Below are 13550 nucleotides of genomic sequence, written 5' to 3'. Positions count from 1 at the left end.
AGCGACACTCCAAACATACACTTTCAAAAATCTTTTCCTGACATTTAAATTAATTTTTGATGCAAACAAATTATATTTCTTACTGAAGGCTTGTTTAGCTTGTGCTATTCGGCATTTTATATCGCTCCTGCTTCGTCCATCTTTAGTAATTCTACCTCCCAAATAACAAAATTCTTCTACCTCCATAATCTTTTCTCCTCCTATTTTCACATTCAGTGGTCCATCTTTGTTATTTCTACTACATTACATTACTTTTGTTTTGTTCTTGTTTATTTTCATGCGATAGTTCTTGCATAGGACTTCATCTGTGCCGTTCATTGGTTCTTCTAAATCCTTTTTACTCTCGGCTAGAATTACTATATCATCAGCAAATCGTAGCATCTTTATATTTTCACCTTGTACTGTTACTCCGAATCTAAATTGTTTTTTAACATCATTAACTGCTAGTTCCATGTAAAGATTAAAAAGTAACGGAGATAGGGAACATCCTGGTCGGACTCCCTTTCTTATTACGGCTTCTTTCTTATGTTCTTCAATTGTTACTGTTGCTGTTTGGTTCCTGTACATGTTAGCAATTGTTCTTCTATCTCTGTGTTTGAACCCTAATTTTTTTAAAATGCTGAAATATTTTATTCCAGTCTACGTTATCGAATGCCTTTTCTAGGTCTATAAACGCCAAGTATGTTGGTTTGTTTTTCTTTAATCTTCCTTCTACTATTAATCTGAGGCCTAAAATTGCTTCCCTTGTCCCTATACTTTTCCTGAAACCAAATTGGTCTTCTCCTAACACTTCCTCCACTCTCCTCTCAATTCTTCTGTATAGAATTCTAGTTAAGATTTTTGATGCATGACTAGTTAAAATAATTGTTCTGTATTCTTCACATTTATCTGCCCCTGCTTTCTTTGGTATCATTACTATAACACTTTTTTTGAAGTCTGACGGAAATTCCCCTTTTTCATAAATATTACACACCAGTTTGTATAATCTATTAATCGCTTCCTCACCTGCACTGCGCAGTAATTCTACAGTGGGTAACATGGGACTACAAAAAAGCAGACTGAACTTCTCATCTCTAGAAAGCAAAAAGAAAAAAGAAAAAATGGAAACTGTTTTCCGATGGAACAAATTCTTTGGAAAATGAAATGCTGCTTTCTCAGTGTTTTATAAAATTGAAAGAGTTCTATGTGTATGTTTTGACATCAAGTTAATAACTGAACTAGGAATTTAAATCTACAGAATGACACCTTTTTATTGATTAATCTAAATGTACCCTAAAAACAGTATTACTCCACAATAGCAACAAGAAGACATCTACACCAGTTGCTTATTTAGTTTTTGTGAAAGAAACATACGATTACAAAGTTGCTATTCTGAATAGTATAAGAACGAGCAGTTTAATTAGCAAGTCTTTGGGGATTTGAAAGTCATAGTAAAAGTCATAGAAAGTCATTAATGTGTCTTCAAGATAGTTAACAAAATATTGTTGTTTTTAATATTTAGGGTATATTTATAACAAAGCAATATTTTGTAAAGGCTAGCCAAAGAGATCTTTTGAAGTAGATGATCAAAATGTCTTATATGCCCTTCTTGCTGAACCTGGGAAGAGTCTTCTTCCTCCGCTTCACATCAAGTGATGATTGATGAAAAATTTTATAAAGGCCATGAATAAAGAATATGAAGGTTTCCAACATTTAACAGAACCTTTACCAAAAAAACATGAAGGCTAAGTTAATGAGGATATTATTTACAACGACTGATATTAGAAAAATGATTTATGATCCAGCTTTTGAAAGAAAACCAAAAAGAATTAGCAGCACGAAAATGATTAGTGAAAGCGATAAAAAAATTTTTAGGTAAAAGAAAGAATAAAACAAAACCCTACTTCAGGAGCTTCTTAAGGCCTACTACGCCATGGGACGTTAAATGTTGCTAAAAAAATACACTTTCTAGATTAACTTATCGATTTTTTTCCAGGAAATCTGACACAGTTTGCGATGAATAAGGTAAGAGATTCTAACAGGACATTAAGGCTGATGAGACACAGCAATGATGGGTGACCACTGGTTGCTATTAAAAAAAGATCTGATTTCACATAAAAGGAAAAAAATAAGAAAATCTTATCATATTTAAGGTATGTTAACATTATTTTTTTTTTTTTTTATGTAGCCTAATATGTGCTTATGTAATTAAATAAAATGTGTGTTCAATTATTTTTTTTAATATTTTTTATGACTAGTCCAATATTGCTATTAACAAAAAAAAAAAAAAAAACAATAAATGTTACAGTTTTTTGCAATTATTTTATAATTTTGCACTGCAAAATTAATTAGAACCAGATTACTTTTTTTATACCACTGTTAATTATATGTATACATAAAGCATCCTGTTTTCATGGGACTGGATGCAAAACCTTTTTAAAATAAGTAAGAGACTATCATTGCTTCAAATTTGTAGTATGGTGGATAATTAATGATATAAATCACAAATAATTGGATTATTATAGTACTTTAATAAAGATGAACTTTATAAAATTGCAATGAACACTATCCACGCAAAACCGTGCTTTTCAATCAATGGTATTTTAAATTGAAGAATACAATAAATAGAATGAATTTCAATAAAGAATTCCCATCACACATCAAACTAGAATATGTTACTATAAAATGAAAAACTATACTTACTATTTCAAAAACAACAAAAAAATTTTCAGAAAGATTCATAATAAAATTTACTTTAAAAATAGCGGAATCAATAATGAATTATATTACTCATATTTATAGGTATAAACCTAATAAATTTATCAGGATATACAATCCATAATCACATTAAAAAACAAATTCATGAAGAAATGCAAAATTATAAATTATCTATCTAAATAATTATACATTATATAAACTACATTGAGTATGATAGGAGTGTAATTCCATGAATAACAAAATAGAAATACATCAACATTTGTCTAGAAAAATAGAGAGAAATTGTAACATGAGAAAATAAAAATTAAAAAACATGACTGCCGAAAAAAAACATTGCTCTTCTATATAGGATAATTACTAATATATAGGATAATTAAAGTGTGCAGGTAACAATTTTATATATAGTATAATTTTTTACTACACCCCTTCCCTGTAACATAAGGATTCCAATTCGGGGTCATGCAGATTAAAATTTTTTTAATGACAATGAAAAGTTAATTACCACTAATGCTTTTAAAGTTCAGTCTAATTGAAAATAACATAACTAATATAATTAAAACTACTTAAGTATGTACTGAAATTGATTTTAATAAAATAAATGATGAAAATAAAAAGTAAATGTCATCAGTAAATAAACAGAATCATAATAAATAATATGATTTATTAGTAAACCTGATATTTTTCAAAAAAAGAATCAATTAAACAATAATGATTCTATAATGTTAAAATCTGATAAAACAGATGCACCAGTTATTATGTATATAAAAATGTACATTAAATTAATTAACTAACATATTACAGACAACTAATTTACAGGAATAAAATATATGGCAAATAAATATTTTAAACTAATTAGCAAACAAAATATTTGCAGGATAAAAAAAAAAATTAAATATAATAATCACCTGAAATACCACTTCAGACTTCCAGATAAACTAACACTCAAAATTAACTTGACTGGACTTCAAAAATTAACAAATCAGGAATCCCCAAGAGACCTCTTATTGACTTAAAAACTACTTTTTTTCTTTGTCTCTAAAATAACAGATAAATCCTTACAATAAAAATTAATTTATCAAACACATTAAATATAACAAATTTTTATGAGTACATAAATAAATTAAAATTATTGATGCAAATGAAAACACAAAAATGATTGATTATAACATCTACAATATTCATCTATGCAACATTATTAATCAAATCATATAAATAATAAAAAACAAATTAAAGAAGAATTAAAAATGACCTGATTTCATAAAGAAATAGACTCATTACTATTATAAGAGACCTAACGACAGAACTATTTTGAATTTAATTAAGCACCATAAAAAAATTGGAAAAGCAAAATGTTCTTGTACCATTTAGTAAACTTCTAAAACTAGGTGGCTATTCTGATTGTAAAAACAATTATTATCAGTAGATAATGAGGAAACAGAATATATAAAAAAAATAATATAATCTTCATAAATTTTGGACGAAACTTTTCTCTCCTGCGTTTATTAAAAAAAAAAATATCAGCAGAAATTAAAAATTTTTCTTTTTCAGCTTTTACAAGCTTATTCAGATGTTCATCAAGTTCAAAAAGCTGGAATGCCATACTTAAAAACAAGAGTTATGTCAAATGACAACTGAAATAAACTGGAAAACAAGAAAACATTAAAAAGCTGTTCACAAAAGCATTTTATTTAAATTCTAAAACTAGATGGCCATTTCAATTGTTAAACATCATCAGTAGATAAAGACAAAAAGTACATAAAAAAAAAAAAGAGAAGAAAAATTATGTCGTAGATGACCACATTGAGTACCCGTGATTTCTCCACTACCTGCATCACATATGAAATTTTCTATGGTACTTTGAATGAAAACTAATTTGTATAATGTTCACACTAATATATTTTACGGGTAGATTATGCTATCTTTGCACTGTAAACAATCCATTGTTACATAATGAATACATAAAAAAATAAATTCCAATAATAAAATTGTAAAATTTATACACGAAATGGATATAAACAGAAAAATTAATATGTAAAATGTAAACTATGAAATAAATAACAAAAACTGAACTGAATATTCGAATTATGGAAAAACAACAATTGATAAAAATTCAATTTACTAGCAGTCTCTGAAAATGAATACTTACACATACACGATACATAGTTAACACAAAATAATTAAAATGAACGTAGAAATAAATGCAGGTGATTCAATGCAGCACAGAAATACTTTTAGCTGATACAGTACATTAATATAACCAAAAAGCTAGCAAAATTTTTTATCCATATTTCTGCTCCGAGGGTAAAATACAGCCACTCAGAAATCTTCATGCCCAAATTGAGGGGCAAATTTGGTGGTTATACAGAATGTCCCATGAAGAAACAGAGAAACTTTAATGTCATATTCTACCGGTGAAAGTATTGAAAATGGTTCATATAGATACTGGTCTGGAAACGCTTTGTTTTCAAGTTGCGATTAGCGAAAGATTTCGCCTGGATTTCAGTTCTTCTAATAAAAAAAAGCCTCATTGTAATTTTCGGGAACCAAGTTAAGGAGTAAAGTCGGTGATTTTTTTATGCAATTTGAGCTGGGAAATAGGATAAAACAAGTCTCAGAACTATAACTCCAGTAGATTTTAAGATATCCGAAGTAAAACACAAAATTCGGTGTCGAAAAATAAGTTTTTAGGTTTGTAGTACAATAGCTTTGTTAAATGACTGATAAATGCGGAAGATTTGGTGACAAAACTTATACAGCCAATTAAAACTTTTAAAAATCGATTTTTATTGAAGCAAACAGACGAAAAATAGACATAAAATCGTATTATTTTTTCTGTACCAAATAAACATTCTTCGGTGTATCAACATTTACGAACGGAAGGGTCATTAAAAACGCGTTCGTTTTCTGTTGAACGTCAAGTAAATCGAGTTAATGATGAACAAATTGTGATTCAGAATATGCAGCGCAGCCCAGGCAGTAGTACAAGGCGAATTTCATGTCGCATTGGTTTGTAAAAAAAAACAAAGCATGGCGCATCTTACGAAAAGAAAATCTTTATCCTTTCCGCCTGCATAAGGTTCAAAATTTTCGGTCAACTAATTACCCCCACCGGTTAAACGCCTGTCATTAGCTTCTAGACAACGCTGATAAGATAAATTCAAATTTATTTATTGATTAAGCCACTTTTATGAGAAACAGAGTCTTCAATTCTAAAAATAATCAATTATGGAGGGAAGACGATCCACATGGTTCTACGGCAACTAGTTTCCAACACAGATTTCACATTGTTTTTTTTGTGTGGCATTAATTATGGCAAAATTCTGGGACCGTTTATTTTCAATGAAAACGTGAAACCCTTATACGGAAAATGCGAACGTTCATTCGTTGAAAAATAATTTTACGGCTTTGTTTGGAGGTTGTACCTATACAAACTTGATTGCAAATGATTTTACAGCACGATGGCGCAACGCCACATTTTTCTTTAATAGCTAGAAATCACTTGAATGCTAATTTCTTAAACTGGATTAAACGCGGTGGAGCAATCGATTGGCCACCACGATCACCTGACATAACGCCACTAGATTACTTTCTTTCGAGCCATATGAAAACGATAATACTAAAGAAGAGTTACCGGTTAAAATACGAAATGCTATTGAATTTATACGAAACGATCCTGAGATGACACGGAAAACCACCGGAAATATTTTACGTCGGGCTGAGTGTTGTGTACATATTGAAGGAGGGAATTTCGAACAATTACTGTACAGAGGTTTGTAATTCTGTTACCACTTATCATTTCATGTATTTTATTTTTCTGTTTTTCTATATTAAGAATAATACTTATTAGGAACAGAAAAATAATACGATTCTCCGTCTATTTTTCTTCAATAAACAATCGATTTTTAAAAGTTTTTATTAGCTGTATTTACATTATTTTTCTGCAAGTTTTGTTACTAAATTTTCCGCACTTATCAGTCATTTAACAAAGCTATCGTTCTACGAGCTTAAAAAACCTGTTTTTTAACACCGAATTTTGCGTTTTACGTCGGATATCTTAAAAACTATACTGGAGTTAAAGTTCTGGGACCTGTCTTATCTTATTTCCCAGCTCAAAATACATAAAAAAATAAAAAATTTTACTCTTTAATTTGGGTCCAAAAAATTACACTAAGGCTTATTTTTATTAGAAGAGCTGAGATCCCGGGCGAAATCATTCGCTAGCCGTAATTCGAAAACAAAGCGTTTCCAAACCTATATTTACATGAACTTTTTTCATTATTTTCACCGGTAGAACATGTCCTGAAAGTTTCTCAGTTTCTTCATGGGGCACCTTTTTGGGATTTTTTGTGACGTTCCGTTAAGACGTGCGGCCCTCAACGTGCACAAACCTTTCTGAAGTCTAAATGGTCATGAACGATTCGAACAATAACAGCTCTTAAAACATCAGGAAAAAGAAGGGCCACGTCGGAAATCGCTGAGTGACGATATTTTCTGATTTTATCATCGACGCATTTCAACAAGTCCTCGGTGATTATCGAGCGCCTCCCCGAACGTTCTTCATCATGCACATTAATTCTGTAATTTCTAAACCTTTCACACCATTTTCGAGCGTTTCTTTCATTCATTACATTATCTCCGTACACAGCAACCAACTGCCTATGAATTTTCAGCCGGCTTAACGTTTTGATTGTTTAAAAACACGTATGACTCCACGTATGTCGGCGGCAACATCGATTTTCCTATTCATTTTATAACGTAATAACTCACACGCAATCAAACATACTACAACGCGACAACTTACAGATAACAGTGCAGTGTGTACATTACTACCGTGGCCATGAACCACACAGGTTCTCCAACCTTAAGGAGAGAAATTTCCCAGTGGTCTTTACTTTAGAGGTATCCCTCGTATTTTGTTAAGGGTTATTAGTGATATTTTGAGCTGAAACAGTGCATGGATTTTATTTCAATATTAAAGAGAGTATTATGTAAGTCTAATGTAATCATCAGAAAGGGCAAGACCTGTAAATAATCCACTGGGTTGATCTAGTGGTGAACTTATCGCAAATCACTGATTTTGAAGTCAAGAGTTCAAGGTTCAAATTCTAGTAAAGGCAGTTACCTTTTACAGATTTGAATACTAGATCGTGAATACCAGCGTTCTTTGGTGGTTAGGTTTCAATTAACTACACATCTCAGGAATGGTCGACCTGAGACTGTACAAGACTATACTTTATTTACATCCATACAAAATCATCCTCAGAAGTAATACCTTATGGTGGTTCCAGAGGCTACACAAAAAAAGAAAGTAGATCAGTAAGTGTTTATTACTGAAAATCAAAACTGTAAAAGATTAGGTAACTAAAGAAGGATAAGATAAAACCTGTGCTGACCAATACTATATGCATACGGAGATTGAAATCTTAAAAAATAAAAATAAATTAAAACAGTTATGTACATAACTGAAGATTTTCCACGAAAGTGTACTTGAAAAAGAAACAACTTGGTTAGTAAATTGGTTAGAGCAACGGAAGAGGGTGAGTTTGTGAGTATTAGTTCTGACAAATTAATTATAAAAGACTCTCAGAAACGACAGAAACAGAGTATAACAAAAAAAGGAACTAAAAGATTACTGAGTAATACCATTCCTAAAAATGAAACAAGGATCATACAGATTAATAACTTAGGAAGAATGAAAACTAAACTTAGGGGGAGAAATTGAATAAAATTAATCAAAGTACAATAAGACATGCTTTCTTCCATGAAAGATCCCATTCACTGAGTGCAATTGAAAAACACAATTAACATACGACTGAAACTAGGCACATTCAAAAAATCATCCAGAAAGCTTTATCAGCAAAGGAGAAATGATACACTATTTCAACCCCAATAAACAATCTTTTTTAAGGAAAACAAAATAAACAAATAAAATTAATAGTACTAAATCCACCCTGACAATTGGAATTATTAATGTAAGGTCATCCTTTCAGAAAAAAGATTAACTGAATTGAACATACATTATCTGAAACAAGCATAAACATTTTGGGTATTTCAGAGGTAAGGCTGGGAACTGAGAGAATAATTATCAGAAAGTCTGGATATTTATTTGTGTACTGTGGAATAACTTTTGGACAGGGAAAGTTGATTCTTAATTAAATCAACTTTAGAGAATAAATGAATAAGATTTGAAGATAATACAGATAGAATAGGTTTATTTCGGGTGAAAACAGTAGGAGAAAGGACATTGACATTAATTCAAAAGTTTACGAATGTCCCACAAACAAATCAGATGGAGAATTCTATGGGAGTCTACATATGGTCTTAGACAACTAGTGAAAAAAGGGATACAGTTATAATATTAGGAAATTTTATCAACAAGGTTGGGAGTAAAGAGGTAGAGAATGAAACTGTGATGGGTCCTTATGGGTATAGACAGAGGAAGAAGGTTAGTCAATTTCTACCACAAAGTAAACTTTTCATAATGAACACCTTTTTTTAAGAAACACAGGGGGAAAATGGACTTAAGCAGACAAGTTAACAACATTCAAGTTAACTTGAATGGCCAAGTTATAACAGAAATATGCTACATTCTGGCAAAAGATAAAGAAGTAATTACCAGATATATTGAAGTAAGCTCCAATTTCAAGTAGTTCACAGATCCCAGACTAAGTACAGCCTAATTAAAATGGGAGAATATCGTAAGACGTACACCAAGCTAGAACAATATGGTTCAGATTTATACAGAAGAAAACACTCAATAAATTAGAATTAAACTAGAAGAGGAACTAACCAAACTGGACCTGAATTTATATCACAGTTCAACCTTTTTATAATACAATAGAAAACATAATAAGAATTTTTCGAGGTATACCATGTGAATCTATTCACCAAAGCAAATTGTCACAGCAGTTCAAACATTTAATAAAGCAGAGAGATGATATGCAGAAGATAAATATTCTGTTAAAATTAATTAAAAACTTTTACTTACTTTCTTTTTTGGATTCTCTTTTATGTAATCTCACAGAGATCACTGCTATTACAAAATGGATTTTTTAAAATAATATATTAATTAAAAACAATTAAAACTTAATTCTGTAAGGGTTATCTGTTACTGAAATAGTACAGTATATATAAATAGGGATTTCAATTTATTACTGTAAACTTGATATCAATTAAAACTTAGAATTTATATTATTTATAACACTATGCTTATAATTAGGACAGTTTTTATTACAAATAAAAGATTAATATGATTTTATTGAATTTTTTTGGATGATGTACAATAAATGAAAAGTTAATTTTTAATGCTGTTCCTGGTATTAAGTGGTGATATGTTTATGAGCAATCTTGTCAGATCCACAAAGTACTGATACAATGCTAACCTATCATAACATTCTATGCCATCAACAGGGTGCTGATTCCATCAGAATAGTGACAGTCATTGGTTCAGTCTTGAATATGTTTTTACAGAATAGAATAATGAAATACAACGCACCTCCTATCTATCCTATACTATTCTATTTTACTGTCAAAAAACCTCCTTATATAAAAATTTAAATTTCTTATGATATTAGACAATAGGCTACATTATTTACAAATGGATAGATAGCTATCTACTTGTATTAGGAGCAAATAAAAGGTGTTTATTAAAGTAGTATGGCACTGCTAAATTAACCGTTACACATTTGTCAGTAAGACAGTAAAATATATGCAACAGCATACTACTCAATAAATGACTATGATATTCTGCATTAAACCTGAAAGGGGCTATACAAAAATGCACATTACATCACATCTCACAACAGTTACATGTGATTTGAACTGTATCATATCATTAGTGATTCACAAAGAAAAAAAAACAGAATTATGAGTTACAATACTTACCATAGCATGCAATATTTTAATACCCAGTATTACCAAACCTTATCATCAAATTAAAGTAAATAATAGCAGTAAAGTAGCAATATAACATTGAGACAGACGTTATGAAAATAAATAACCTCATACAAATACATAATTAAAACAATCCAGATTAAAATTTACTTTATAGTTAAATATCAAAAGAAATAAGTGTAGGAGTACAACTTATCAAAATTCAATTTCGGTATTTACAGGTTATACGGGACAACTCGTCTGATTAACGTAGGTTGTAGTGCAACATAACCATTGCACGCAACTCGACACAATAAACCTTTAATGTATTATTTGCATATTTAACGTTAATCAGACAAGGTTAGCGAGCAAAGGTTATGTTTGATTAGATTATGTTGATTGTTGTAAAGACGAATCGCGGATGTGTATAAACATATCCTAACCAAACATAACTTACGCTCTAACCTCTTCTAATTAACGTTAAAGTTATATCAGGCGCCAGTTACATCAGTATGTTGCGCTACATAACCTACGTTAAACAGACGAGGGGTCCCGTATAAGCGACAAGTACCTTTTTTCGATTTGGCAAAGGGCATAAAAGTAAACAATTAAGATAAATGCCTTTTACCTATATCATTAAAAAAAAAATAGAAAATAAAATAATTTCGTATATTTATGCTTACGGTTATCTTCCTTAAATCTAAAAAGTAATTTAAAATTTTCTCTCATACGTAAATGAATTTCGAATCAAAAGCTTATAAAGACTACATTTTACAAGTACAAACCAATTCACTAAATTATTCAGTAAAGAATATAAATTAGTAAATAAACAAATGATACATTACTGGAGAATAAATGTACCGAGGTTAGTTACATTTATTAAATGCAGTAATTCATTTTATAATAAAAAGCCTAATGCTGAACTAATAAAAAATTGAAAATATCGTGTAGTTTCTCTAACCTGCAATTCTTAAATGTAAGCGGTATGACGTTTTAAAAGTATTACTTACTTATATTATATTAAGTCAGTAAACATTGTTTTGAGCACTAATATTTAAAAATAACGACCAAAAATTTCAGGAAATTTAAACTTCTTACAAAAAAAAAAACACAAAATTTTTAAAACTCATTTTTTTTAGACGAATGAACAAAGAGGTTATGAAGCAGTAAGTAATGATCATCCACTCTTTGATGATAAAGTCAAACTGAAAGCTAATATTTCGTATCTAATGATTCAAATCGTTTGAAAATAAAGAAAAATCATACAAACCTTATCCAGAAACACTTCGTTTTCGAGTTTATAGTGAAAACATTCGTTTGATTTCTTCTCCAAGGGTAAAATGAAGCCATACTGAAATTCCTGAAACATAACTTAATGGATTCATTTGATTTTTTACCTGAAAATTTAATAGTAATTCTGAGCAGTTATTTGATCGACCTCAATTCTGTTCATATTTTAATATACCGTAGTAGATATGTTTAGGATCAGGAAAACACAAGATCTAAGTGTCGGAAAGCAGGTTTGGACGGCGGGTGACCTGTTCGAGGTCAGTCTGCGTCGCGTTATCAATAATCTAGTCAATTAGCAAACAGTTTTGTGAGTTGCGACCTGTTCAGATGCTAATCTCTTCTGTGGACACATGTTAAGATTAAGGTGGTTATAGGTAATACAGATCATGTTCTTGATCAAAGTCAAATTTTTTCGTATGTTACCGACGTAAAAAGTGAGGATCAATACAAATTAACTGTCAGTAAACAAGGTTTCGTATCCGTAGAAATTAATAATAGTCATCTTTAAAATATTCTTCAAAAACTTCAGCGAGCATTGGACATGCATAGGACAGACAAGTGGCTACATTAGAGCTGTGGCATGTAAGAATGCGTCGGCATTGCGTGTTCGTTCTTGTGTGTTGAATAACTGATATTCTTATTACTGTTATAATTAACTTACCGCAATAGAAAATACCATTGAAGCTGAAACAATAATAAAATGGTGTATGGTAGGTCGAAAGGAATATTTTTGTAGCTTAATTAGAACATTGCAAATGTTGAATGAAAAATCAGAAGCATTTATTGAAAAAGCTAAAGTTGCAAGTTTTAATAATATTGAGGAGAAAGTATTAGCATTATGTATAGTCTCAAAACATAATGCATCATCTGAAGCTTATTTCATGGCCACAGCTTACAGAAATGATCACATACCATCTATGAATATTAATCCAATTCATCAGATAGGTAGTAAATGAAATATCAAAATTCATTTCAAATAATGAAAAAAATAGTCATGAATTAGATCAACAGTCATGTAATCTGTCATGATCGAATAATGACAAAAATTGTATCAATCTTGCTATAAATACTTCAGGTAAACTTATGAATGTTTTGCCAGTAGTTTACAAGAAATCAACAACTTCATATAATTGTGATCAAGATCTGTGCAAAACGAATGATGTAGATTTGATAAATCATTTTGAACAATTTTTGCACTCCACCAAAGATCTCAAAATAAAAACTTTGAATACATTTTTGGAGAACTTGATAAAATGTAATGCTCCTCACTTAAATCCTGCAAAACTTAGTCATCCTCATAGCTGTTACGCCGATATTTAGTCTTGCACATCATCTTTTATTTCTACTTTGGTATTATCTGTACACTTTCCAAATGTCAGATATATTAAAAAATTAGCATATGATATTGTTTTACTAAAAAAAAGATTTCAGAATTAGATAGCGCTCTAAATACAGCAGATGTAACACACACACACACACACACACACACACACACACACACACACACAGAGAGATAAATATATATATATTAAAAGAATTACCAATAGAAAGTGGTATGGTACTGAATCTGATATAAGTGAATTAACAGCTGAAAGTCGTACTGGGTTTGATGTTCTGTTCTGAAACTGGCGATCTTGCAACCTACTGATGAGACACTTGATGTTTCCTCATTTTTCTTTATTTAAAATGAT

The 13550-nt window shown here is 30.3% G+C and overlaps 1 protein-coding gene across 10 annotated transcripts in view; it reads right to left on the bottom strand.

The window, feature by feature from the left end:
- LOC142323445 (SAGA-associated factor 11 homolog) overlaps positions 1 to 11913 on the bottom strand; it is a 94029-nt gene extending 82116 nt beyond the window's left edge. For 2 of the 10 annotated variants that reach the window (XM_075363065.1, XM_075363073.1), the window contains exons 1-2: positions 11580 to 11737; positions 3603 to 3732 (exon numbers count right to left, since the gene is read on the bottom strand). The gene's annotated coding sequence lies outside the window, so the exon portion shown is untranslated. Of the gene's footprint in view, positions 1 to 3602; positions 3733 to 9313; positions 9413 to 10581; positions 11052 to 11252; positions 11385 to 11414; positions 11434 to 11530; positions 11744 to 11839 lie in introns of those variants that run through there. The other 8 variants (XM_075363070.1, XM_075363074.1, XM_075363071.1 and 5 more) reach the window with 7 other exon arrangements.
- Between the last annotated feature and the right edge of the window lie 1637 nt (positions 11914 to 13550).

This window comes from Lycorma delicatula, chromosome 4, assembly GCF_047948215.1.
Source record: "Lycorma delicatula isolate Av1 chromosome 4, ASM4794821v1, whole genome shotgun sequence".
NCBI lineage: Eukaryota > Metazoa > Arthropoda > Insecta > Hemiptera > Fulgoridae > Lycorma > Lycorma delicatula.
Note: the sequence above shows the minus strand (reverse complement) of the source record. Positions and strands in the feature narration are given on the sequence as shown.